Here is a 26,601-nt window from a genome sequence, read left to right as displayed (position 1 = left end):
AGAGATATACAGGAGGAAGGGAGATGGGGAAGAGAGGTCCCTCTGGAGGAAGGGGGACGGGGAACAGATATCCCACAGGAGGAAGGGGGTTGGGGAAGAGAGTTCCCACAGGAAGAAGGGGGATAGGGAAGAGAGTTTCCACATGAGGAAGGGGGACAGGTAAGAGAAATCCGACAGGAAGAAGGATGGGGAAGAGATCAGACAGGAGGACGGGGGATGGCATTTGTCACAGTTCTTTACTATCTGATTTACTACAGTTTTCAACAAATTCCTTTACGTTGAAACAACACAATTGGACAGTTTCACAGTTCAGAGTGAGAGATAAAGGAAGTTACCTCAACTCTTGGCACTTGTGTAGCCCGGGTCCCAGCCGCTGGATTCCTTCACACTGAATGTGGCACCTTTCCAGGTTGAGGTGTTTTATTGTATCACAGAGTCCGATGACATGAGACAGGACCGCGCAGTCAATCGGGGTCAGTGTTATTTTACTGAATGAAAGATTTTTCACAGATCCTAATGCGGCCTGAGCCAGTCCACTATTCTGAGACTCAAACAGGTAGTGCAATGTGTTCAGGAGGCTCCTTTTACCAGCTTCACTCCCTGTGTTTTGACTCTGGCGTTTAACCTCCTCCTTCACCCAGTCAATCACCCGGCAGGTTGTTTGATGGGGAAATGGGCCCAGAAACTCCTCCAGGCCCTGAGCTGTCATTGGGGAGGAGAGACCAGCAACAAAACGGAGAAATATCTCAAATCGCCCATCTGTCGTGTTGTGGGCTTCAGTGAGGAATTTCAGGATATCCTCAGGATGTAGAGTCAGGAATTGTGCGACTGCAGCTACAAACTCTTGGATGGTGAGGTGTGGGAATGTGTACACCACGCTCCGGACAGAATCCTCTCTCTCCAAAACCTCCATCAGGAACCCGGACAGGAACCGGGAAGGCTGCAGATTGTACTTGATCAAATCTCCGTCTGTAAACACAATCTTCTTCTCGGACGCTCCTCTGAAGGCCATCTGACCGACCCTGAGTAACACATCACGGGGTCTCTCAATCTGACGGCCGTGGTTTTTCAGGATGTTGTAAATATAGTCGGAATACAGTTGGGTGATGGTCTTGGGAACTCGCTGCGGGTCCCTGACTCTTTGTGTGAAGAAGGGGCCCAGTGCCAGAGCGAGGATCCAGCAGTAGGAGGGGTTGTAGCTCATGGTGTACAGGATCTCGTTCTCCTTCACATGTTTGAAAACAGCTGCCGCCACTGTCTGATCTTCAAAATGCCTGATGAAATATTCCTTCCGTTCCTGACTAATAAATCCCAGGATTTCAGCCCAGACACTAATCTTCGCCTTTTCCATTAAATGTAACGCAGTGGGACGGGTGGTCACCAGCACTGAACACCCTGGGAGCAGTTTGTGCTGGATTAAACTGTACACAATGTCTGACACCTTGCACCGGAATTCAGGATCTGTGCACTGTGATTCCGTGTCTGTCCGACTGTCAGCAAAATGAATTGTGTCATTGAATTCATCCAAACCATCAAATATAAATAGCATTCCCTCTGGATTCTTCCACAGTGATTCCAGAACATTCCTCAGGTAAGGATAGAAAAATAGCACCAGGTTCGAGAGGTTGATTATACAATTAATGGAGTTTAAATCCCGGAATTTGAAACTGAAGACAAACTGGAATTGTTGGTATATTTTCCCCGTCGCCCAGTCATAAACAATCTTTTGTACCAGTGTTGTTTTCCCGATCCCTGGGACTCCGGCCACTGCTGCTGAACTCCCAGATTTGGATTTACTCTGGGAAAAGCTGCTCTGGAACAACTGATCAGTCCGGATTTTTTCCAGCTCTCTTCGCAGATGTTTTTCTCTCCACTCCTCGTGGTCTCTGCCTCTTGCCAGCAGCTCATGTTCCACCAGTCTCCGATCTCGAACAGTAGAAATGACTGTGAGCTCAGCGTATCGATCAACCAGCTGGAAAACCTTCACCTTCTCCCTCATCAGGATCGTGTTCACTCTCAGTGTTTCCGTTTGTACTCGCAGAGTCTCCTTGTGTTTCTGTTGAACATCTTCCATGGGAACGGAGAACATAGTCAAAATGTTAAATAACTCAACTGACAAAGAACTTTATAACTGCATTTCAACATTCAATGTTTGAGATTACATGAATAAATTCAATGCTTCCATGGATATTAGGACAGAAAGTAAAATTCTGTTCACAGACAGCGGAATTAACAGCGATGAATGTCCCAGAAAATGTCCAATCGTCATATTCTGGTACTAATTACTTGTGAAGATGAACATTTCTCTGATATCCTATTGCAATCCTGACTGCACTTCCATTATGATATTTCACTATATTTAAAGCATTGTTTGCATCATTAACAGAAGATGCTAATGTTGATTTGGTGTGGAAATATGGAGAGCAGGACACTGTGCATGTTGGCATTTCTACACTCTGGGGAGTCACAGCTGTCCACTGCTCTTGTATCAAAACAGGAGCAGAATAAGCGGGTAATTCTCAAGTTGGGCAGCATCTGGGGGAGAATCACAGTGAAGTTGCGGATCGGTAACCCATCGGAATGACAAGAAAGACAGCGAGTAGTTTTCCGTTTTAGAGATGGAGGAGCGATGGAAAGACAGAATCCCCGTGAATGGGAGAGACCGCAAGCGTCTCAGTGTGCCGTGCTTGTGGGATAAATTTTGGCAAATGCTGCCGATCAGTTTAGCACTAGAGTGTGGGTTGCTGTCTTATGAGGCCTCCGTCTGTCAGAGTCGACCGGTGATGTCCTGCCCCCGCAAGCCAGGACACTACGATATGGAGAGGAAGCTTTGCCGATGTAGCAAGTTCCCTCTCTCCATGCATCTGATGAACACAAAGGAACGGCAGAGACTGACACAGTTGGCACCAGGCGTGTCGCAGGATATGCCAGTCTGCGTTGAACACCATTTAAGACTGCCTTAGGGGCTCCAGGTCAAGAATTTTCCCATTGGGTTTACTCCCAAACTCTTCCCCATGAGGGGTACAGTTGCAAGGCAGTGGAGTTTTGAGGTCAGAGTTTTCCTGCTCCTGGGTGAGCTGCCAATCACGGCTGATGAACCCCATCTGCCCAAAGCGACTGGTTATAAGGCACCAGTATCCCGCCTTTGCCCCTTCTCCTGTCTGAAGAAACGCTTCCACCGGGCTTAGTGGCTAAACCATACGTGAAGGCCAGGAGCTGGACTCGGTTGTCAGAGGCTATTTTAGACTCACGCCACTGGGAGCATTTAATAGGTTGTGACAGTTCATCCCCACTACCAACCCTGGGTATAACAATCTTAAGGGACCAAGGGGCGCTGTATTATTGACAACAATAAATCAATAAATTGGTTTATTATTATTACATGCACCACGGTAAAATGGAAAACTTTTCTGCATGAGATCCAAATAGATCATTACATCACATCGGTGCAATGAGGTCGGACAAGGAAAAATGGAACAGAATAGTTCAGGGAAACAGTGTTTCAGTTACCGAGAAAATGCAGTGCAGGCAGACAGTAAGGTAGAAGGACAAAGGATCATTGGGAGGTCAGGGTTTTGTTTTTGTGAACTGTGGAATTCAACACCTAAAACTACAGTACTGTGCAGAAGTCTGAGGTGTATAATATGACTGGCAACATTTTGTCTTTTATTTTCTAGTTTGCACTTTATCCCATTGTGATGCGGTTTGAACGCCATCGTCTGGATGAAAGGTGCTTTATAATTAAGTTATTATTATTATTTTTATGTTCTTAGCCTAAACTGGTAAAACTTAAGATACGGGCATAGCCAATCACACTCATGTCTGAATTGATACGAAATTTCAGATTATTCTCGTGCATTTTCTAAGATTTACACAAGTATTGCTGTGTGGGCCTAATTTATTAATACTATTGTGTAAAGCCTTTGGGATGATACCAATTATCGATATTACGATTGGGATAATGAATACCCTGTTCATGTTCCATGGTCTTTCAATCTCCCCTTTTAATTCGCAAATTTTTGGTGTTTTTCACTAATTGATTTCGGTATGTTGAGTATGTTTGGGATGGCTATATTTATTAAGTTTTTTTTTGCTTGTTTATCCTGGAAAATTATATCCGAACGGTTATCGTGGATTATTCTATATGAAGTAATGATGGGTCACAGTATGATATGAAGGACTCTAACTCTAAAAGTGGAGCAGGCTTGTACTTGTAGTAAGTTATGGTGTTTTTCATCAGTTGTAGTTCAAGCAAGATTTTTGTGAATGTTGTCCACCACTTGATTGTGCTGGTGCCAGTAATGAGATTCAGTTAAACCACTGCAGGATCCTGTAAAGTGTTGGATTGTTTTCTGTTTCTTCTCGTAAATTTCAGCATTTATTGTTTTGAACCCATTGGTCTTTTATTCTGTATTATTGATAACTACACGTGTTAACCACCTGGTCCTGTATTGCTACAATGATCTCTTCAGTTTCTGGGAAGAGGTCTCCAACTCTGAGCCAGGGGCTCGATGCTTCCTTGTCGACATCTAGTCGGCTCAGATCGTGTGGATTCTTCCACTGGGGAGTCAGACTCTTCCATTGGGTAACGTTTTCTACTATTATGATAGTTTCTTCATTGTTATGGGTTATGCTTTCATTTCCGTTCAGTGATGTGTTCACCAGGATGTTGCCTGGATTCGGTGGCATGTGCTACAAGTAGAGGTTTGATAAACTGGGTTTGTTTACTCTGGAGTTAGAATAGAGATCTGACAGAGCTGTACAAGTTTGAGAGATAAGATTTGGGTCGACAGCCTGTATTTTGTTTGTTATTTTTTTACATAAGACTGGTGTCTAATATCAGAGGGCATTTGGTTAAGGTGAGATGTGGTAAATTTACAGCAATTGTGGGTGTTTTTTTTCATAGAGTTCTGGTACCTGGAATTTACTATCTGAGTGATGTCGAAGGCAACTATGTTATAGATGCTCCTAGTTATACATGAATGTGCAGGAAATGCAAGGGTAGAGTCAATAATATAAGAAAGGATACCAAATTATATTTTTTTAACTCTTCCAGATGTATAAAGAGTAAAAAAAAAGGGAGAGGGTCGATATCGGACCGCTGAAAAATGATGTTGTAGCTGCAGTAACGGGTGAAAAGGAACTGCCAGACAAACTCTGTGGAAGTCACTAGCGGAATTACAAAAAGTAATGAACATCAGCGAACAGAATTGTGTGTAGTGCGATGACAAAGGAAAAGGGGCTTGGAAGATGGAAGGTCTGAAGATAGAAAAGTCACCTGGATTGGGTCATACAGTGTATCAGGAGCCTGCCTGGGGTGTGTGGGCATTCCCAGAGCATTAGGACCTGGAGTGAAGGCTTCAGCAGAACCAACAGATGGATTAATAGAAAAATAAAATGTAGAATATTCAGGCTGCAAAGAGAGATACTTTGAATTGTTACTTCAATCCAGAGATCAGCGAATGGCTAATGGCGAATTTTGATTCCCAGACTAACATTTGAGGTGTGGTTTGAACTGAGCATTTCATCACTCACCTATCAGTTGAGTGGGTAATTCAGATAACCCTTGGGCGATGTTCATATATTCCTGTGGATCAGGACCTGTTTAAATATAGAAAGAATCCATGGAAACAGAGCTAAAATAATTAAAATAACTAAAATGTTTATTTCAATGTGCCTTTGTGTTTCGTGCATGCTTTTAACGTACCAAGTTCCTGTATTTCCCTCAGTATTCTGTCCAATTTCGGTAACTCAGTCCTCCATGTCACAAAGGATTCCCACATCGCCCTCCGGGCCTGGGAGCCTTTACCCATCACCAAACTGAGGAAGAGTCTGGAACTCTCTGTCCGGTTTCCCTTCTCTGTCAGTTCGGTGACTTTCTAGAAAAGGAAAGTAATAAATTTACTGTGGAGCAGACAGACAGACATGGAGAATGTGCAGGAAAATATCTGTTCATGGTCCCAGTAGCTTCAGAATTGATGCAGTCACTGGGCTGCTGTCTGATCGTCCCTGGGTTCAGTCATTAACAGAGAAACAGTAACTGAGGGAAATTCTAAATCAATATTGTGAAAGAATAAGGATTTACTGACACCCTGCAGTATATTCAACGTGATTAATTTACTTATCCATCAATGTGTAACATTACATCAAAAAGATGTGACAAGAAGAACGGAAGAGGGGGAGAGCGAGGGAGCAAAAAATGGATGGTGGGCATCACTGAATCGTGGCTGAAAGAAGATCATATTTGTGTGCTCACATCCAAGGATAAATATTTAATCGAAAGGAGAGGCAGGTGGGTGAAGGGTTGGGTTGACTCTGTTGTCATTAAAAAAATGGAAAGTCCTTCTAAAGATGTGACAGCAGATTTTATGGTGTAGCTGTTAAGATACCTTGTAGGAAAAGTAACCCTGATCGAACAGTAACCAGGATGTGGGATACACATTCCAGTGGGAGAGAGAAGAGGCATGTAAAGAGGTCAATGTTAAAATAGTCATGGGGAATTTCAATATGCAGGTAGCTTTGGAAAATCAGGTCGGTGCTGAATCCCAAGTGAGGGAATTTATAGAATGCCTATGAGATGGCTTTTGAGAGAAGCCTATGGTTGAGCCCACTATAGGAAAGGCGGATCTGGATTCGATGTTGTGTATTGCACCAGATTTGATTGGGGAGCTTAAGGTAAATAAACCCTTCAGAGGCAGTGATCATAAAACAGCAGAGCAGACACTGCAGTTTGAGAGGGAGAAGGTAAAAGTTAGATGTATCAGTATTACACTGGAATAAAGGAATTACAGATGAATGAGAGAGGAGCTGGGCAAAAATAAATTGGAAGAGGACATTAGCAGAGGCAACAGCAAAGCAGGAATAGATGAAGATTCTGAGAGCAACTCAGAAGGCGCAGGTAGAGGTAGATAATCCCAAATATGAAGAATTATTCCAAAGGGAGGATGATCAACCGTGGCTGACGAGGAAGTCAATGCAGCACAAAAGCAAAGGAGAGGGCGTAGAGTATAGCAAAATATAGTGGAAAGCTGGAGGACTGGGAAGCTTTTACTAACCAGCAAAAAGCAACTAAAAAGCCATAAGTAGAGAGAATATGAAATATGAAGGGGTGCTGGCTAATAATGTAAAATAGCTTACCAAAAGGTTCTTTTGATTATATATGTCCTTTTCAGGACAACCTATTGATTTTTGATGTCATGCGATATCAGCTTTGTGCGTGGTAGTTCATGTCTAACCAATCTGAATGTTGAACCAGGAAGTTACCGGGAAAGTTGATGAATGGAAGGAAGTGGCTGTTGTCTGCATGGACTTTAGCACGACATTTGACAAGGTACCGCAAAGGAGGGTGGGCAAGAAAGTGCAGTTGCTCAGCAGTCAAGGTAAACTAGTAATTTGGATTAGACAATGCTTTTTGGAAGAAGGCAGAGAGTGGTTATAGACTGTTGAATCTCTGACTGGGAATTTGTAATATGTGCTGTGCCACAGGGATCGGTGCTGGATCCGATGTTGTTTGTCATCTACATCAACGATCTGGATGAAAATGTGGTTAAATTGGATCAGCGAATTTGCGGATGACGCCAAGAGTGGGGACGTCTAGTGGAGAGTGAGGAAGGCTACCAAAGCTTGCACTGGTGTCTAAACCAGCCGTGAAATGGGCTGAAAAAATGGCGGATGCAATTTAATGCAGACAAGTGCGACATGTTGCACTTTGGAAGGACCAAGCAGGGTCGAACTTATACAGTGACCGGTAGGGCCTAGGGGTGTGGTAGAACAAAGTGATCTGAGAGAACAGGTCCATAATCATTAAAAGTGGCAGCAAAGGTTGATAGATCGGAAAGAAGGTATTTGGCACAATAGGCAGGAGGTGAGATATGATGTTAAATGTGTATAAAACGTTGATGAGGCCTAGTTTTCAGTACTGTGTGCAGATCCGATCACCTACTTAGAGGACAGATGTAAAGAAGGTTGGTAGAGTACAGAGAAAATTTACAAGGATGTTGCCGGGACTGGAGGACCTGAGGTATAAGGAAAGACTGAACAGGTTAGGACTTTATGCCTTGGAACGCAGAAGATTAAAGGGTGATTTGATAGAGGTACAGAAAATTATGAGGTGTATAGACAGGGTAAATGAGGGGAAACTCTTCACTCAGAGGGTGGTGAGAGTGTGGAACGGGCTAGCAGTGCGAGTGGTACAAGCGGTACAAGAGAAGTCTGGATAGATTCATGAATGGTAAGGGTATAGAGCACCAGGGCCCAGTGCAGGTCAATGGGAATAGGCAGTTGCAGTAGGCTGGCATGGAATAGATGGGCCAAAGGGCCTGTTTCTGTGCTGTACTTTTCTATGACTATGACAATCAGCCACTCTGTTAGGGAACTCAGATGGAGACCAGACCAGCTGTGTCCTGCAGGTTTCCCTCCCTCAAGTACCGCAGTGAAGCCAGTTGTCCCAATTTACAATCTGACAGTTTAATATTCACCCTGGATTAATGAACTGGGGTGAATTTGACCGACGGTCCTGATAAGATGCAGAATTAGTTTTAGACTGAATGTCTGTTCAACGGTCTAGATATGCAGACACTGCTCTTATATCACACTGATAAATACAGCAGGTGTGAGAGGAAAAGGTGATGCTGAACCTGTAGCTCCCAGTGCTCCCCACCTTAACAGCTGAGAGCAGATCTGCTGGAGACAAGTCAGAGATCAAAGTCTCCATTGTCATGTTGACCTCCTAGAACTTGCAGCATATTAATATTGATCACTATTCCCTCTGATACCAGCAGTTCTGTGACAATAGACTAAATTCACTCACCTCATTTTCTTCTCTACTGAAATGTCCCTCCTTTGTCAACATGCAACCGAGTCTTTCAACCTTTTCTTCAATTGCTTGTTTGAGTCTGTCCCAGTAGAAATTTGTCAGTTGGTACAGTCGATATTCCTCCCCCTCTGCCAGGAGGTCAGAGATTGTAAATTCTGGCTCTGCAAATATAAAAAGAGAATGTAGTCACAAACTCAAATATCCCACGTCTCCACAGGTCTCACGGAACTCAACAATCAATGATGTCTTGAACCTCAGTGTTCGTCTGTCTTCAGCTGGAAACATGGTTTTTGTCCTAATCTCCAACACTGTCCTTAAAACCGACCCATCAATGCGCTGGGCACGACGTTACCAGAAGGACCACATTTACTAGAAACCTGTTTCTCCCACCGTCCCACCCACTCACCTATTGCAGTTTAAGATGGGCAATAAATGTTGGGACTGTCAAGGACAGTCGCTTCCCAGAGATACTCTTTACTTCCTGACGAATACATTTCCCACAACTCATATCCTGGAAATACTCTCTTATCCGGACAGCTGCATTTCCTCTAATACACATCCTGGAAATCCTCAGAGCAGGTGGTATATTTCCTGTAGCGGGTTAACGGGTGCCCCACTACACAACATGCACCACATCCACACATTTCCCCTCTCTGACCAACCCTCCAACAAGGAATCACATTTACCCACCTTCCTGCCTCATTCTGCGAACACATCACCCTCATATTTCACTCACCTGCTCCTTGTTGGGGACTTGACAATTCCGTGTTCAATGAGCTTTCGTGCTCACAGGCAGTTGCCTCACTTGTACCGGTTCCAGGGTCCTGATCAGTGTCTCTGACGTCACTGTCTCTGGGCTGACAGACAGTCGCCTCACTTGTACCGGTTCCAGGGTCCTGATCAGTGTCTCTGACGTCACTGTCTCTGGGCTGACAGACAGTCGCCTCACTTGTGCTGGTCTCCGTCAGGGTCCTGATCAGTGTCTCTGACGTCACTGTCTCTGGGCTGAACTTGCTCCACTTCCGCTGCGGCCGGACCGCATTCCATTGGGACATTGCTCTCAATCTGACCCTGCTTTGGGACCTTGCTTCCCATGTCCCGATCATCTTCCCTCGATGAGTTGACTGGTAACAACCTCTTGAGAATTTTCTGTACCCGATTTAATTTCCAACCTGAAAGAAATTATGAATAGCAGGTTTAGTGTGATTTATACTCGAACAAGGATTCACAATGGGTGTCTGCAATGGAGCCAAGACTCTGGCTGACCAGTTTTGGAGTGGGACTGTGCTGGTGAATGTGAACCACACTTCCTGCTAGGTGACCATCCCGATAAGCCGGTGTCTGGACACATCCACTCCCAGAAAAGGAACTGGATAGACACAGTAATACTGATCACCGACTACGCATTAGTTGAACACACTGATAACCAGCGGTTATTAATGTAAAGGCATCAGGTGATACCAGGAATTATCACTGGGATTATTTTCCACAAACATAAATTTCCCTGGGTCACAAACTGTCCAGTCACCTGTATCACTCACAGAGAAGCCACTGGATTACTCATGGTCCGATCCTCTAGATCACACGTTCTCCGTTTGCTTTGTCACAAAATGTCCAGTCCCCTGGGTCACAGACTGACCATTGCCTTGAGACGAACAATATCCAGTCCCCTGCGTTACAGGCCGACCATAACTTTGCAGCCCATGATGCCTGGTCCCCTGGGTCCTATCCCGTCTCCTGGAGGATGATCGTCATGTAACAACTGTACAAGTCATTGGCAAAGGGAGAGTCTTGCGTGCATTTCTAGTAGTTAAACTTAAAGACTCACTGAGAGAGCTTTGCAGTTGCTAATCTATAGGATGGATGTGATTCTGCTGGAAAGCGTCTGGAGGAGATTGACAAGTACGTTACTGGATGGGACTGTTTGGTTTTTGTGTTATATTGTACGGCTGGGATAGTTTGCCCTGGATCATGGGAGGTTGAGGGGCGACCTTACACACGTACAAAAAATAATCAGGGATGCAGATAGGGTAGATGGTCACAGTCTTTTTTTCCCAGGGCAGGGGAGTCTGAGACTTACACATGTACATAAAATAATCAGGGGTGTAGATAGGGTAAATGGTCACAGTGTTTTTGCCAGGTTAGGGAGTCTGAGACTCAAGAGCAGAAACTCAAAAGGGACTGAAGGGGCAGGTGATGGGTATAAATTACAAACGTACATGCAGCCAGACTGTGAACACAAATAAAATTACAAAGTTGAGAAGATGTGAGCAGGAAAAAGGATAGAAGAAGTCTGGAAGGGAAATCTGGGAAAAGCTGCTGGGAAATCGGACAAGCCCAGAGACACTTAGACCAGCATGAATTAGTTGGGCCTGGAATCACAGAGTTGAGCTCAATCACAATGCCCACCGGAGACAGAGACAGTTGGTCATTGGTTATACCGGGTCTCCCATCAGAGACACTGGGAATTTAAATTCAGGTAGCAGATCATCTCAAGAGGGAAATATTGAGAACTCACTTTCACCATTTGGCCACAGACCAGACATGGACTGGGGTATTAAATCAGAATTGGAATCAGGTTTATTATCATTGGCATCTGACTTGAAATGTGTTAACTTAGCACCAGCAGTTCAATGCAATTCATAATCTACCAGGGAACAAATAATAATAAATAAAATAACAATAATCATCATCATAAACAAGTAAAGCAATTACGAATATTGAATAGTTTTTAATAAAACTTGCAAAATCAGAAATACTGTAAAAAGTGATGTAGTGTCCAAAGATTCAATGTCCATCTAAAAATCGGATGGCAGAGGGGAGGAAGCTGTTCCTGAATCGCTGAGTGTGTGCCTTCAGGCTTCTGTACCTGCTTTCTGATGGTAACAGTGAGAAAAAGGCATGCCCTGGGTGCTGGAGGTCTTTAATAATGGACGCTGCCTCTCTGAGACACCTTTCCCTAAAGATGTCTTGGGTACTTTGTAGGCTAGAACCCAAGATGGAGCTGACTAGATTTACAACCTCCTGCAGCTTCTTCCAGTCCTGTGCAGTAGCCCCTCCATACCAGACAGTGATGCACCAAAGCAGACCACAAGTTTATCTAAAATGAAATGTCTCCTGATCCTTCGCCATTTCCAAGGCTGGCAATGTTCTCAGCTCGGTTTCAGAAAACAGAGTCTTCTTTCCGCATCGAGGGGGGAGTTGATAGCTGCCCTGCCAAAACCTGAAATGTTGTATTATCACACAATCTCTGAAATCCCGGAAATGCTCTTATCACCTGTTTCTGAATTTTACAAATAAAAGTTGGAGATGTCTTTCACCTCTAAACAGGCTCGGATGTACAACAAACCCTGAACCTGGACTTTTACATAACAAACAACTCCGCTGTCACATTTCTGTTTGTGTTTCACTCTCAACCTGCTGATTCAGGGTCTCCGGCTCCTTTCACTCAGGTGATGTTTTGCCTGGTGAGCAGAGTCATTCGACCATTACTGGTGTCAGGTCCCTGCACTGGGACTGTTGGACTGATCGATTGCACAAAGCCGCTTGGGATCAATGACACTGCTTGATTAAACTTTTCTCTGCCCTATTAGCGCCTGTGTAAATTTCTTCATCTGAACTATTAGAAACATACAAACATAGAAAATAGGTGCAGGAGTAGGCCATTCGGCCCTTCGAGCCTGCACCGCCATTTATTATGATCATGGCTGATCATCCAACTCAGAACCCAGCCTTCCCTCCATACCCCCTGACCCCTGTAGCCACAAGGGCCATATCTAACTTCCTTTTAAACATAGCTAATGAACTGGCCTCAACAGTTTGCTGTGGCAGAGAATTCCACAGATTCACCACTCTCTGTGTGAAGAAGTTTTTCCTAACCTCGGTCCTAAAAGGCTTCCCCTCTATCCTCAAACTGTGACCCCTCGTTCTAGACCTCCCCAACATCGGGAACAATCTTCCCGCATCTAGCCTGTCCAATCCCTTTAGGATCTTATACGTTTCAATCAGATCTCCCCTCAATCTTCTAAATTCCAACGAGTACAAGCCCAGTTCATCCAGTCTTTCTTCATATGAAAGTCCTGCCATCCCAGTAATCAATCTGGTGAACCTTCTTTGTACTCCCTCTATGGCAAGGATGTCTTTCCTCAGATTACGGGACCAAAACTGCACACAATACTCCAGGTGTGGTCTCACCAAGGCCTTGTACAACTGCAGTAGTACCTCCCTGCTCCTGTACTCCAATCCTCTCGCTATAAATGCCAGCATACCGTTCGCCTTTTTCACCGCCTGCTGTACCTGCATGCCCACTTTCAATGACTGGTGTATAATGACACCCAGGTCTCGTTGCACCTCCCCTTTTCCTAATCGGCCACCATTCAGATAATAATCTGTTTTCCTATTTTTGCCACCAAAGTGGATAACTTCACATTTATCCACATTAAATTGCATCTGCCATGAGTTTGCCCACTCACCCAACCTATCCAAGTCACCCTGCATCCTCTTAGCATCCTCCTCACTGCTAACACTGCCACCCAGCTTTGTGTCATCCGCAAACTTGGAGATGCTGCATTTAATTCCCTCATCCAAGTCATTAATATATATTGTAAACAACTGGGGTCCCAGCACTGAGCCTTGCGGTACCCCACTAGTCACCGCACCAACAGGGCAGAAGTTTAATTATAAAGATCCCAGTGAACGTACCTGTAGCCATTCTGATTCTGACTGATGATTGTTGATTGTCGTCGTCTTGTTTACACTTTGGTCACGGTGCGGGACAGCTCCACCTGCTGGTGATGCCCTGAATTACACACAACAAGCAGACAGTGAGTCAGACAGAGTTGGGTTGCTTTGCAAATGTGACAGTATCGCCATCCCCTGTATCAGAGCAGCAGTTCCCTTAGAGACCAAGCATTCTCTGATAACATCAACTCCCACACCACGTCTGTATGTCTGTCCAGTGATATCTGGCACATCTACTGATAGAGTCACAGAGCAACAGATCACAGACACAGACCCTTCAGCACAATGAGACAATGCTGACCACAGTGCCCACAGAGATGGTCCCAATTTCCTGTGTTGGGCCAATTTCACTCTTGGCCTCTTCATTCCAACTTCACATCCCAACCGCTTCCAGAATTATACAATTGTGCTGCCTCATCCACTTCCTCTGGCAGGTCCCTCCACATCATCACCAAACTCTGCGTGAAACCGTTGCTGCTCGTGTTGGTTTTACAATCTACTTGCCACTCCTCTGCCCACTTAGATCCCCTATAAGCTACGATATGCTTCACCGTGAGTACAATCCACTAATTTTGTGTCATCCACGAACTTACTGGGCAAGCCTTGTGCACTTGCATTCAAATCATTGCTATCACATAACGAATATCAAATGTCCCAACTTGTAGCTTTGCGGTTCACCACTAGTTACCCACCTCCATTCTGAGGAGAAGCCTTCAACCACCACTCTTTGCTTGCTACCTTCAAGGCAATTTTTAAATCCATCTAACTTTCTCTCTCTGTACCACATGGGACCTTATCTTCCAGACCAAGCTGTCATGAGGCATCTTGTCAAAGGCTTTACTGTAGTTCAATGTACAACATCCTCTTACCCACCCTCATTGACAATCATCTTCAAAACCTTAAACAGTATTGTTCAACACAAATTTCCATGCAGTGTCAAGGTGACTCCTGATCAGTCTCTGTCGATCCAAATGCCAAATGTTGGTAGATATTGTGTGTGTGACTGGTCCATATTGTGGAAAATTGTCTCCGGCACCTCTACTTCCATTTTCTCCACTCTCCATCAAAAAGCCAAAATGGCAACCCGTAATAAGATTATGCTTCTCCAATTGCTGCCCCAAGTATCCGTTCCAAGTGTTGCCCCCCCACCGATGTAACACTCATTGGTGAATAATCCCCAGGATCAAACCCGTTTGGTTTATTGAATTACGGAACAACATTTGACAGCCTCCAATCATGTGTTACTATCCCTGTGGCCAGAGAGGATACAATGTTCATTGTCGATGCCCCGTAACCTTCCCCTCAGTTCCTCTAGTAACGTGTGTATCTTGTGTGATGAGGTCCAGAATTACCCTTGTAAATTGTGCCTGAATTACCCCGATGAACTGTGCTTTTGAAGAGAGAGAGAGAGAGAGTTATTTAACACTGACATGTTGTTTTGAAAGGAGAGAGAGAGATAAAGACTGCTCACAGGTTGTTTATACTTTCTTCAAGGACATTGCCTGCTTGTACTCTTACACAGGCAGAGCAGGGCGGAGTTATTTGAATGACAGGTGGTACTCAGCACGGGAAGAGAAAATAGAGGTCAGATGATACAGACCTCAGACACATGTTTTGGACACTGAATGAGCTTTGTTGTGCCCGCAGGAAAAGTGGGCTTTGGAGGATCGATCAGTCGCTCTTGCAGTGAAAAAGAAAGGCAGTGACCGATGGGGAGTTGTCCATGTTTCCACCCCTGCCTGACATCTACCATGACATCTGTCACCTGACCAGCATCATTGCCTCATACTAGATGCAGTATGCAACTCCTCCGGTTAGCCCATCAACATAATATGGCAAGAATCCTTCCTGGACACACACTGCATTCTGCCCCATTGACACATTTTGGAACAAGGAGGTGGGATCAACATTAGGAAAGTTGAGATCAACAATGATAACAACCTTGTTGCTTTTGCACCTTTCCCAAAACTGCCAAGTTATCTGCTCCTCATTATCACAGTGGCTTTGGGGGAGGCTTATAGAATACTTCCAGAATGATAGCCCCCTTCCCGTTTCTGACTTTCACCCACATTAATGTCCTCTGTGTATGTAGCTGTGATACCATCCCTAATTAGTACAGAGAATTCTCCCCCATTCACCCCCCCCCCAATATGTATTATGAAACAACTGAAACCTGGAGCATCAAACACCAATCCTGCCCTTGTAACAGTCAGATCTGTGTAAAGGTGATAATATGTACCATCCATGTACTGAAACATGTTCTAAGTTACCCTTATTCTTAATACTTATTGTACTGAAATAAACACATTTCCATCTGACTGCATGATGCCCTGTCCACAACCGATCCTTCCACAGTCTCTCTGAACATTACATCTACCTTTATATCAACTCTTCTATCATCTGACCAAACACTCTGGTTCCCATCCCGCAACAACTGAGTTTAAACCAACCCTGGCAGCTCCAGCAGACCTGGCTGTAAGAACATTTGTTGATCTCAAGTACAGATATAACCCATGCCTTTGGTACAGGATGAAATGGGAAAATAACTTCATTGTAAGACCTAATTCTGCTTAATCACAGATTCATAGGTTCTGACAATTTATTAGTAGAAAAGTACTTGATGAAGACAGGCTATGTAAATGTAAATTATTGGTTGGCATTTGCTAGTTAGGACTGAATGAAATGTAGTGCTGGGACATTTGGCTTCAAGAGGGTTTGCTCTTAGCAGAGGCTTGCATGAGCATATATTCGAGGGCAGGTATCTCATTACAGCTTGCAATGGCCAGAGGAAACAATGACATGTTGCTGTAGTTCATGAAAATTCCACATTTCTGCAGTCACTACAGCAGGAAACAACTGTGGCGTCTTCTAAAGGGAGGAAATTCTCAACACATTTTGAGATAATTGTGACCTAACACAGCCACGCAAGGAAACATCAGAAATGATAAGTTTGAAATAAACAAACAATATGAGGGAACGTGTGTGGCTTCACACAACTGATGCTGACAGCACATTAGTAGAGCTGGAGTGATTGCAACTGGGTCTGATAGAGGCATAAATAGTATTTCTAGGCTTATTCAGTCTCACTCCAGCTATTTCCTACCTTCCTTGGTACAGAAATGTAATGTCTGAAGGACTAGCGTTTGGGTAAATGAAACTCACCAAACTTTCTCCAGACTGAATCACTGGAATCTCTGAGTCAGAAGGATTCTCTCCAGTTGATGCTCCCAGTCCTTGGGCAGGTTCACGTGTTGCTGTTCCCTCATGTACAGTTGTGGTTCTCTTCCGGTCGTGGGCTTTTCTTCCAATAAATCTCTCAACACAGGTCTAACTTTAACCAGAGAGATAATGAAGCATGTTAATAATACAAAGGAGAACAAAAAAATAAACCCATTGAAATTTAAATCTTGAATACATATATAATGATCCCAGTGAAGATATCTGTAACTGCCCCTCACACTTTACAAAGTCTGACATAGGATACAAAGGAACACACACAAAATGCTGCGGGAACTCATCAGACCGGGCAGCATCTGTATGGCGACTCTACTCTCTTCCATAGATGCTGCCTGGCCTGCTGGGTTCCTCCAGCATTTTGTGTGTGTTGCTTGGATTTCCAGCATCTGAAGATTTTCTCCTGTTTGTGATGGGATACACATGCCGGGGCTCAGTCATGATATAAGATACAAGTCATAATATACGAGTAGAGTTAGGTGATTCGGTCATTCTAGTCTGATCCATAATCAATCATGGAGGAGCTTTTCCCCAACACCGAATTCTTGCTTCCCTGCTCTAACACTCAAACCTATTTAGCAATCCAGAACATGAATATACCCAACGACAGCCTCCACCACCCTCTGTGGCATCAAACTCCACAGATTACCAACATTTGGCTAAAGTAGTTGCTCTCATCTCAGTTTTAAAGTGAAGCTTCTTTATTCTGAGGATGCACTCTCAGATCCCAGACTCTCCATCTAATCGAGACATCGTCTCCATTCTGACTGTATCCAGGCTTGTTGTTATTCAGTTGGTGTAAATAATCACCCCCGCCCACCCTCCTCCCTCAACCACCATCCCTCTGAACTCCACTGAACACAGGCCATGGCCATCAAATGCTCCACATGCATAAAGCTCATCATTCCTCAGCTTATTTTGTTCAACAACTGTACTGAACACATGTCCAGGATTAAAAGGACAACTGGTAGCAGGATAATTTACAGGGAAAAGCTGTGATTACTTTACTGTTCTACTCTCACAAAAAGTGCGCTGCTGCACTGCTCCAATCGCAGGAGATTTAAGGTTTTCCAGGGTGAATGTTGTAAAGAGAAACTGGAATCACTAGAAACACTCAGCAAGTAAGGAACGGTCATGGGGAGAGGAACAAAGTTAACGATTCAGTTTCCTAACTTTTCGTCAGAATGGATTCAAATATTATCCAGTTTTTACTGGAAATCTTGGGTTGTTTTCCTTGCAGCGGCGGAGACTGAGGGGGGGATCTGTTAGAGGTTTATAACATTATGAAAGACACAGATAGAGTAGACAGGGAGTGGCTACAAATGTCTAAAACCAGAGGACATGCATTGAAGGTGTGAGGGAGTAGATGCAAAGGAAATGTGAGGATAAGTTGTTTTACTCAGGCCTCTACTGCCATGATGAGGCTAAACTCAGGTTGGAGGAGCAACACCTCATATACCGTCTGGGTAGTCTCCAGCCCCTTGGTATGAACATCGAATTCTCCAACTTCCGGTAATTCCCTCCCCCTCCCTTCCCCTATCCCTATTTCACTCTGCCCCTCCTCCAGCTGCCTATCACCTCCCTCATGATTCCGCCTCCTTCTACTACCTATTGTGTTTTCCCCTATTCCTTCACCTTTCCTGCCTATCACCTCCCTGCCTCCCTTCCCTCACCCCTTTGTCTTTCCCCTTACTGGTTTTTCACCTGGAACCTACCAGCCTTCTCCTTCCCACCCTCCCCCCACCCTCTTTATAGGGCCTCTGCCCCTTCCTCCTACAGTCCTGACGAAGGGTTCCGGCCCGAAACATCGACCGATCTTTTCCACGGATGCTGCCCGACCTACTGAGTTCCTCCAGTGTGTTGTGAGTGTTGCTTTGACCCCAGCATCTGCAGATTATTTTGTGTTTATGCTTCATTACTCCGCTGCGAAGTCTCTTCGAGGTATGCCTACCCTGAAGAAGTTTAAATCCTCTCTTCGATGGGAGTTCAGTGAGACCCTCTCTCACTGCTCCCCCTCTGTGATCTCTGCCTCTCTCCAACTCTTCGACCACATCCTGACTCAGACCCGCTGCCACAGCCACATTTCCTTCCTGGGAACGTTTCTCCGCCGCCATCTGTTACCGCAGGGATTCCAGCTCTGGTTCCAGGCCTCCCAGTTCGGACCCGACGTGGATCCCAGGTACCTCCGTTTCATTGACCGCTGCTCCCGCCGGATTCTCCGCAGCATGCTCGCTGTCATGCGGAGCCCTGTCCCTCTCTCTGCCACCACTCTGGGGCACGCTCTCCACCATCTGCCATGGACCTGTCCTACACTTCATTCTCCACCGGATTCACGCCTCAAACTGCCGTTTCTTCTCCTACCTGGCATCCAAGAAGGACCACAAGCTCGCCCGCCTGGAGCCCACGACGACGATCGGTTCCAGCCCGGACTCCGAGGACCTTGACTTCTCAGGCCTTCAGCAGGCTGAAGACCCATCCGCCTCTGACTCTGACCCCGACTGGAACTACGGTCTCCCGGACATGGGCACCAGCCCCCGGCGGGCCAGGGAGTGGTGGATGCTCGGAATGAGCTGCCTGTTATGGTGGTGGATGCCAATACATCCGAGTCTTTGAAGAGACGTTTAAACAGGCACATGGATGGGTGTGAGTAAGATTGAGAGGGGATATGGACACTGTGTAAGTAGGATGGATTAGTTTTTTTTTTGCGGGGGGGGGCTTTGATTTATATTTATCTGGTTTAGCACAACATTGTGGCTGATGTGCCTGTTCCTGTGATGTACTGTTCCATGTTCTGTTCTACCTCCAGCATCTTGAGTTTCCATTTGACTCCCACTGGTTGATAGACAGGTGAGAGTGAGGGGGAATTTCCAAGCATGGATGGAACACCGACCCCCGGGTCCATTTCTACTGGTGCAAATACAAAACAGCATATTTAATCACAGCCTCACCCTGTGAGGGATAGAATGGGAATTCAGGATTGAATGGCCTGTCACATGAAGAGCATTTGATGGCTCTGGAGCTGTATTCACCTGTATTCAGAGGAATGAAGGGTGATTTCATTGAATCCTATCGAACGGTGAATAGCCTTGATTGAGTGGATATGGAGAGGATGTTTCCTGTATTGAGAGAGTCCAGGACCAGAGGACGCAGCCTCAGATTAAAGGGGATAGAGGGGTATTCCTTCAGAAATGAGATTAGGGGGAATTTCTTTAGCCAGAGAGTGGTGAATCTGTGGAATCTTCTTGCCACGGGCAGCTGGAAGGCCAAGGATATCAAAGGCAGAGGTTGCTAGATTGTTGATTGATCGGGGCATGAAGGGCCATGGGGAGAAAGAAGGAGACTGGGACTGAGGAAGATTGGAACAGCCATGATAAAATGGAAGAACAGATGCGATGGGCCAGATGGCCTAATGCTGCTCCAGTATCTGATGGATTTATGTGGGGCGCCAGAGTGACGTCACATGCGGGTGAGAGCTTGCATTCAAAAGCCGTTTATTGGACGTTTTAACGATTTCAGCGGATGGACGAAGCAAACTTAACAGGTTTCCTCACTGAATCCAGTGATGTGTGAGGTAAAGTCCCCTGATCTGCAATGTTATCCGTAGAGTAGGCAGTGTGTTGCTTGTCTCGAGTTGGGTCACAAAACCCCAAAGGTTTCTGAGGAGGACTTTCTGCGGTGGTTCAGTCAGTGCAGTGTCATGTTTAATCTTTTCATAAACAGCGGTTTTACTAAAGTAAACGGAACTGCCAGCAGGGTAAAGACAGGTTCGTATCAGTTAACAGAAGACCTCTCGTCCCTGCAGTCCTTGTCTCCTGGCAAACTAAACACCCCGACAGTGTAGGTACCCCTTCCTCTAAAGTGAGTGAATCATTCCGATAGCTGATCGCTGAGAGGAATTATAGTTGTTGGTTAATGTTCACCCAGATTTGGCTGGATGGAGTTAATGCAGAGTTTGGGGGTGTCACAGTGAAAGAACCGAACAGCCAAATCCTCTACGTTGTCCCTCCGACCTCTGGACACTGGTGGCGCCGCAGGGACCTCCTGCGAATCACAGCACAGGGCCAACCCCAGCTGTTGCCGGCTGTTCTCCTGGTTGGGCGGCGATGAGGAAGGGTCTGATCTCGGGTTTGTGTAAATCGAGGGGCGGTTGCAGTGGGAAAGGGCCGGGATTGAGCCGGACAGCTGGATAGTCTGGGCCGGGAATGTAGGATCAGTTAGTTCTGATTCTCCAAGCTGTGAGAGTGGATGTCCGTGACATTAATCTGTCTACCTGTACAGTTGTGGGGTGAACGGTGGGAAGGGTGTGAGGCTATTGGCGGGGTGGTGGGAGGTTGGAGTAGTGTGGGTTATCGGACGCAGCGTGACCCAAGAGGATGGGTTCCAGGGCAAATTAAGTTGTAAACAAGGGAGGAATTGGTCCATTGGATCAGACAGTTCACATGTCCTTTCAGGAAGCAACAAGTGTTTCTTGATATTAATCACTGTCTGATCTTGCTGCTAACATTGTGTTTGTCACAGAGCCCCAGAGTCTGGGAACAGCTGGATGGTAGGAAGCAGATGGTGATGATGGGAGTCTGTTTCTTGGACTCTAGTCCTGTGCTTAGTCATGTTCCACATGGTTTCTTGTCATGTATATCAATAACTTGGTTGTGAATGTTCCGGATATGGGTAGAAAGCTTGCAGAAAGTAAGTTCAAGCAATTACTTTTTTTTTGAAAGATAGTAAGTATATACAAACCGCTCAGATTCCCTTTCCTCACTCAGAACTGACCAAAAGCTACTTCAGAACATGCAAAATCTTGAAATGAGTAAACACTGAGAGAATGTGAGTGGCTTTGAAGAGCTGGGCTTCTGACAACACATTACCAGTTCTAGAATAATAGCAACTGGGTCTGACAGAAACATAACTGGTACTTCTGGACACATTCAGTCTCCCTCCAACAGTTTCCTACCTTCCTTTCTGCAGATATGTAATGTCTAAAAGACCAGTGCTTGACTAAATGAGACTCACCAGACTTTCTCTGGACTGAATCAATGGAAACTCTGAGTCAGAAGGGTTCTCTCCAGTTGATGCTCTCACTCCTCGGGCTGGCTCATTTGTCGCCGTTCCCTCGTTTTCAGTCATGGTTTACTTCCAGATGTCAGTTTTTCTTCCAATAAATCTTTCACCACAGGTCCAACTTTAACCAGACAGATAATAAACCACATTAACAATACAAAGGAGAACAAAATATTTCTGCCTAATGAAGTTGAAGACAAATATAAAGATCTCAATGAACAAAACTGAAATTGCCCCTCGCACTTCTTAAAGCCTGATATGGGATATGAAGGTGTCATCGTTCAGTTATGGTAAGACACGAGATGTAGGAGGAGAATCAGATGATTCGGTCCACCGTGTCTGCTCCACCATTCAACCATGAATTTTACTCCAACTCCATATTCCTGCCTTCATCCTGTAACCCTGAAGCTACGTAGCAATCACGAATATATTTAAATCTGCCTTAAATATACGCCAAGGGCAGCCTCCACCATCCTCTGCGGCAACAATTTCCACACAGAGCAGCCATCCTTCGGCTGGAGAGATTTTTCTCATCTCAGTTTTAAGGGAAACGTCTTTACTCTGAGACTGTGCCAGCTGATTGTAGACTCTCCATGTCCACTGTATTCAGGCTTTTCAGCATTCGATAGGTTTACTTCACCTCCCCACACCACCGTCCCTCTGAACTGCACTGAGCAAGTCCAGACCTGTCAAATGCTCCTCATACATAAAGCCCATCATTCCTGAGATTATTCTTGTGAACCTTGTTAGCAACAACTGCACTGAACACATTCCCAGGAGTAACAGGAAAATTGGTACCAAGAAAATTTAGTGGGAAGAGCTGTAGTTTCATTATTGTCCGACTGTCACAGAACGAGCCATTTCCATTTCCAAGTTAAAACAGGCCCATTTCAGGAAATATAAACCATTCCAGGATGAATGTAATAGAAAGAAACTGGAATTACCAGAAACACTCAGCAGGTAAGGAACAACTGTGTGGAAGAGAACAAATTTGACGATTCAGGTTCACACCTTCCTTCAGAATGACTTCATACATTTTTAGTTTTTACTGCAGATCTCCAGCATCAAAATCTGTTAGATTTCCACTGCCTGACAGACAGGTGACAGTGAGGGGGTTTTCCAAACGCGTTTTGAACACGGAACCCCCAGACCAGAAACACTTGCTCAACAACTCATAAACCTGGGCAGGTTGATCCGCAAGTCCATTTTACTATGATATCCCATGACCCAACCTCACAGTGTCACACAGCTGAGCCTGTCACTTCCGACGTTAGAAGCCTCACACATCGTCCCCACGTCTCCCAGCAAGTGGTGTATTCAGGGATATACCCACAACCAATGTCCTGAAGCCCGAGACTTCTCAATCATTTGGAAGGAGGAACATCGTGTCCCATCTGTATAAGTACTGACCTTGACCAAATCACAAATACTGAGAGCTCCATATGCCCGGAGTTTCCAAGGATTACAGCCTAAACAACAACTCTCCCAGGACTCCTTGCTACCGGTAATACGATGCAGTGTTTCGGCCAATCAGAGTTCAAAAACTAACACTCCACCAACCTATGGCAGAACAGGAACCTGATGATCATCTGACTGGACTAACGATCAGGCTGCAAAACCTTGGCGTGAGTCACCAGATACCGGGGATACGTTTCATGTCATCTCCTGAAGCTAAACTGAACTCAATTTATCATTATCACAATGTTGAATGAGGTCGCCATCACATTTCCTGTAGGCTAACAAGAATAAAATGTTTTTAATATAAAATTTAAATAATAGAGCTGGAAACTCGTTTTATCCGATTAGACTTGTGGAAAGAGAAATTGTGGAAGGCCCAATATCAGTACTGGGACTGTCCAAGTTGCTGCCCGATCTGCTGTACGTTTCCAGCATTTTCTCTTTTTACTTTAAATGATGCACAACTATTGACTGATTACAAGACGTTTGTGACGGCCTGAACAAAGTTGCACAATGTAATGCCCACATTCATCAGTTTTGTCTGCATTACAACACAGGGTTAATACAGGTGATACAGTCAATGCTCACAACATCCTCCCCAATGCACTATCAATCTGCTACATCTGCTCCTGAGGCTACTGTCTCTCAATGAGGGACCGTGACCAGAGAGCGATAAAAATGAGCAGCACTCCCTGCAAGTCACATGGGCTGTTACCCGGGCAACAAAGAAAGTGGCTCTCCAAAAATGACAAAAAGTAATAACAGTCTCACTTTAAATGCTGTCAAGATTAACACTTTGTCATTTTGTAACGTTGAAACTAAAATTATAATTATTGATGCGATACAGAGTGGCCAGAAATTGACTGATGTGATGGGATACAGACTGGACAGAGATTGAACAAGATGGTTGATATATATCATTGAGGTTGTGGGATACTGAATGGACAGAGATTGAAGAAGATGGTTGATATATATCATTGAGGTTGTGGGATACAGACTGGACAGAGATTGAACAAGATGGTTGATATATATCATTGAGGTTGTGGGATACAGACTGGACAGAGATTGAACAAGATGGTTGATATATATCATTGAGGTTGTGGGATACAGACTGGACAGAGATTGAACAAGATGGTTGATATATATCATTGAGGTTGTGGGATACAGACTGGACAGAGATTGAACAAGATGGTTGATATATATCATTGAGGTTGTGGGATACAGACTGGACAGAGATTGAACAAGATGGTTGATATATATCATTGAGGTTGTGGGATACAGACTGGACAGAGATTGAAGAAGATGGTTGATATATATTGAGTGCAGAAGATGGCAGCGCGTGCGGCCTCTCCGGTGATGAATATCTGTTATCTGTCAAGCAGGGGACTGTGCGCAATACTGATTTTATGGAGACAGACATTGAGTGCATAGCTGAACATCTGCAAAACTTCTGAAATGTCTGCTTTGCTACCGCTGCTACTGCGTGGTAACCGGAATCTCTGGAGCTGAAGGCCTTGAAATCCTCGGCTTTGCGTGTTTCAGCGGCCGGGGAGAGGTCGAAGGTGCTCGGTGGAGGATGGCGCTCGTGAGGCTGTATCGGAGAGGCTGCTCGGAAGCTCAGAGTTTTCAGACGGATGGACTCGGGGTCGGCTGCCTCCAAGGTATCGGCAAGTTGATGGTGCCTGGACGTTTAGGCAGGGAGTTTCTCCCTTTTGTCGCTGCTATCAGGGACTCGGGGACTTTGAGACATTTTTTTTTTGTGTGCCTATGGACTGTTAATCAAGTTATGGTACTGCTTTTCACTGCTGTAACTATATGCTATAATTATGTGGTTCTGTCAGTGTTAGTCTTTGGTCTATCTTGTTTTCTGTGATATCACACCGGAGAAACATACTATCATTTCTTAATGCATGTATGCATTTCTAAATAACAATAAAAGAGGACTGACTGTTCTCATAATCTAATAGATATATATAAAATTGAGGTGGTGGGATACAGGATGGACAGAGTTTGAACAAGATGATTGATATACATCATTGAGGTGAATGGATACAGACAGGACAGAGGTTGAACAAGGTGTTCGATATACATCATTGAGTTGTGAGATACAGACTGGACAGAGGTTAAACAAGATGCACGGGGAATGAGCAGATGGAACCAGATGGGAAAAGGGATAATCATTAGTTTTCTCTTCATTACAACACAGGAATAATTCAGTACACACAGTCAATGTTCACAACATCCTCCCCACCCCTCTATCAATCTGTTAAATCTGCACCTGACATCACTAACTCTCACTGAGCGACGGTGACCAGAGAGCGATACAAATGTTTACCACTCCCTGCCGGCCACATGGGCTGTTATCCTGGCAATGCAGAAAATGGCCTTCCAAAAATGACCGAAAAACTCAACAGAGGAGTCAATTTTAAATGCTGTGAGTCTCGTTATGACAACATAGAACATAGAATAGTACAGCACAGTACAGGCCTTTCGGCCCACAATGTTGTTCCGACCCTCAAACCCTGCCTCCCAGATAACCCCGCACCTTAAATTCCTCCATATACCTGTCTAGTACCCTCTTAAACTTCACTAGTGTATCTGCCTCCACCACTGACTCAGGCAGTGCATTCCACACACCAACCACTCTCCGAGTAAAAAACCTTCCTCTAATATCCCCCTTGAACTTCCCACCCCTTACCCCAAGCCATGTCCTCTTGTATTGAGCAGTGGTGCCCTGGCGAAGAGGCGCTGGCTATCCACTCTATCTATTCCTCTTATTATCTTGTACACCTCTATCATGACTCCTCTCATCCTCCTTCTCTCCAAAGAGTAAAGCCCGAGCTCCCTTAATCTCTGATCATAATGCATACTTTCTAAACCAGGCAGCATCCTGGTAAATCTCCTCTGTACCCTTTCCAATGCTTCCACATCCTTCCTATAGTGAGGTGACCAGAACTGGACACAGTACTCCAAGTGTGGCCTAACCAGAGTTTTATAGAGCTGCATCATTACATTGCGACTCTTAAACTCTAACCCTCGACTTATGAAAGCTAACACCCCATAAGCTTTCTTAACTACCCTATCCACCTGTGAGGCAACTTTCAGGGATCTGTGGACATGTACCCCGAGATACCTCTGCTCCTCCACACTACCAAGTATCCTGCCATTTACTTTGTACTCTGCCTTGGAGTTTGTCCTTCCAAAGTGTACCACATCTCCGGGTTGAACTCCATCTGCCACTTCTCAGCCCACTTCTACATCCTATCAATGCCTTTCTGCAATCTTTGACAATCCTC

At 45.0% G+C, this 26,601-nt stretch overlaps 1 pseudogene; it reads right to left on the bottom strand.

The window, feature by feature from the left end:
- The window catches only part of LOC134342160 (NACHT, LRR and PYD domains-containing protein 3-like), a 38,964-nt pseudogene that overhangs the window by 3,098 nt on the left and 9,265 nt on the right, over positions 1 to 26,601 (bottom strand).

Source organism: Mobula hypostoma, unplaced genomic scaffold (assembly GCF_963921235.1).
Source record: "Mobula hypostoma unplaced genomic scaffold, sMobHyp1.1 scaffold_134, whole genome shotgun sequence".
NCBI classification, from domain to species: domain Eukaryota; kingdom Metazoa; phylum Chordata; class Chondrichthyes; order Myliobatiformes; family Myliobatidae; genus Mobula; species Mobula hypostoma.
This window is presented reverse-complemented; position numbering and strand designations above follow the sequence as displayed.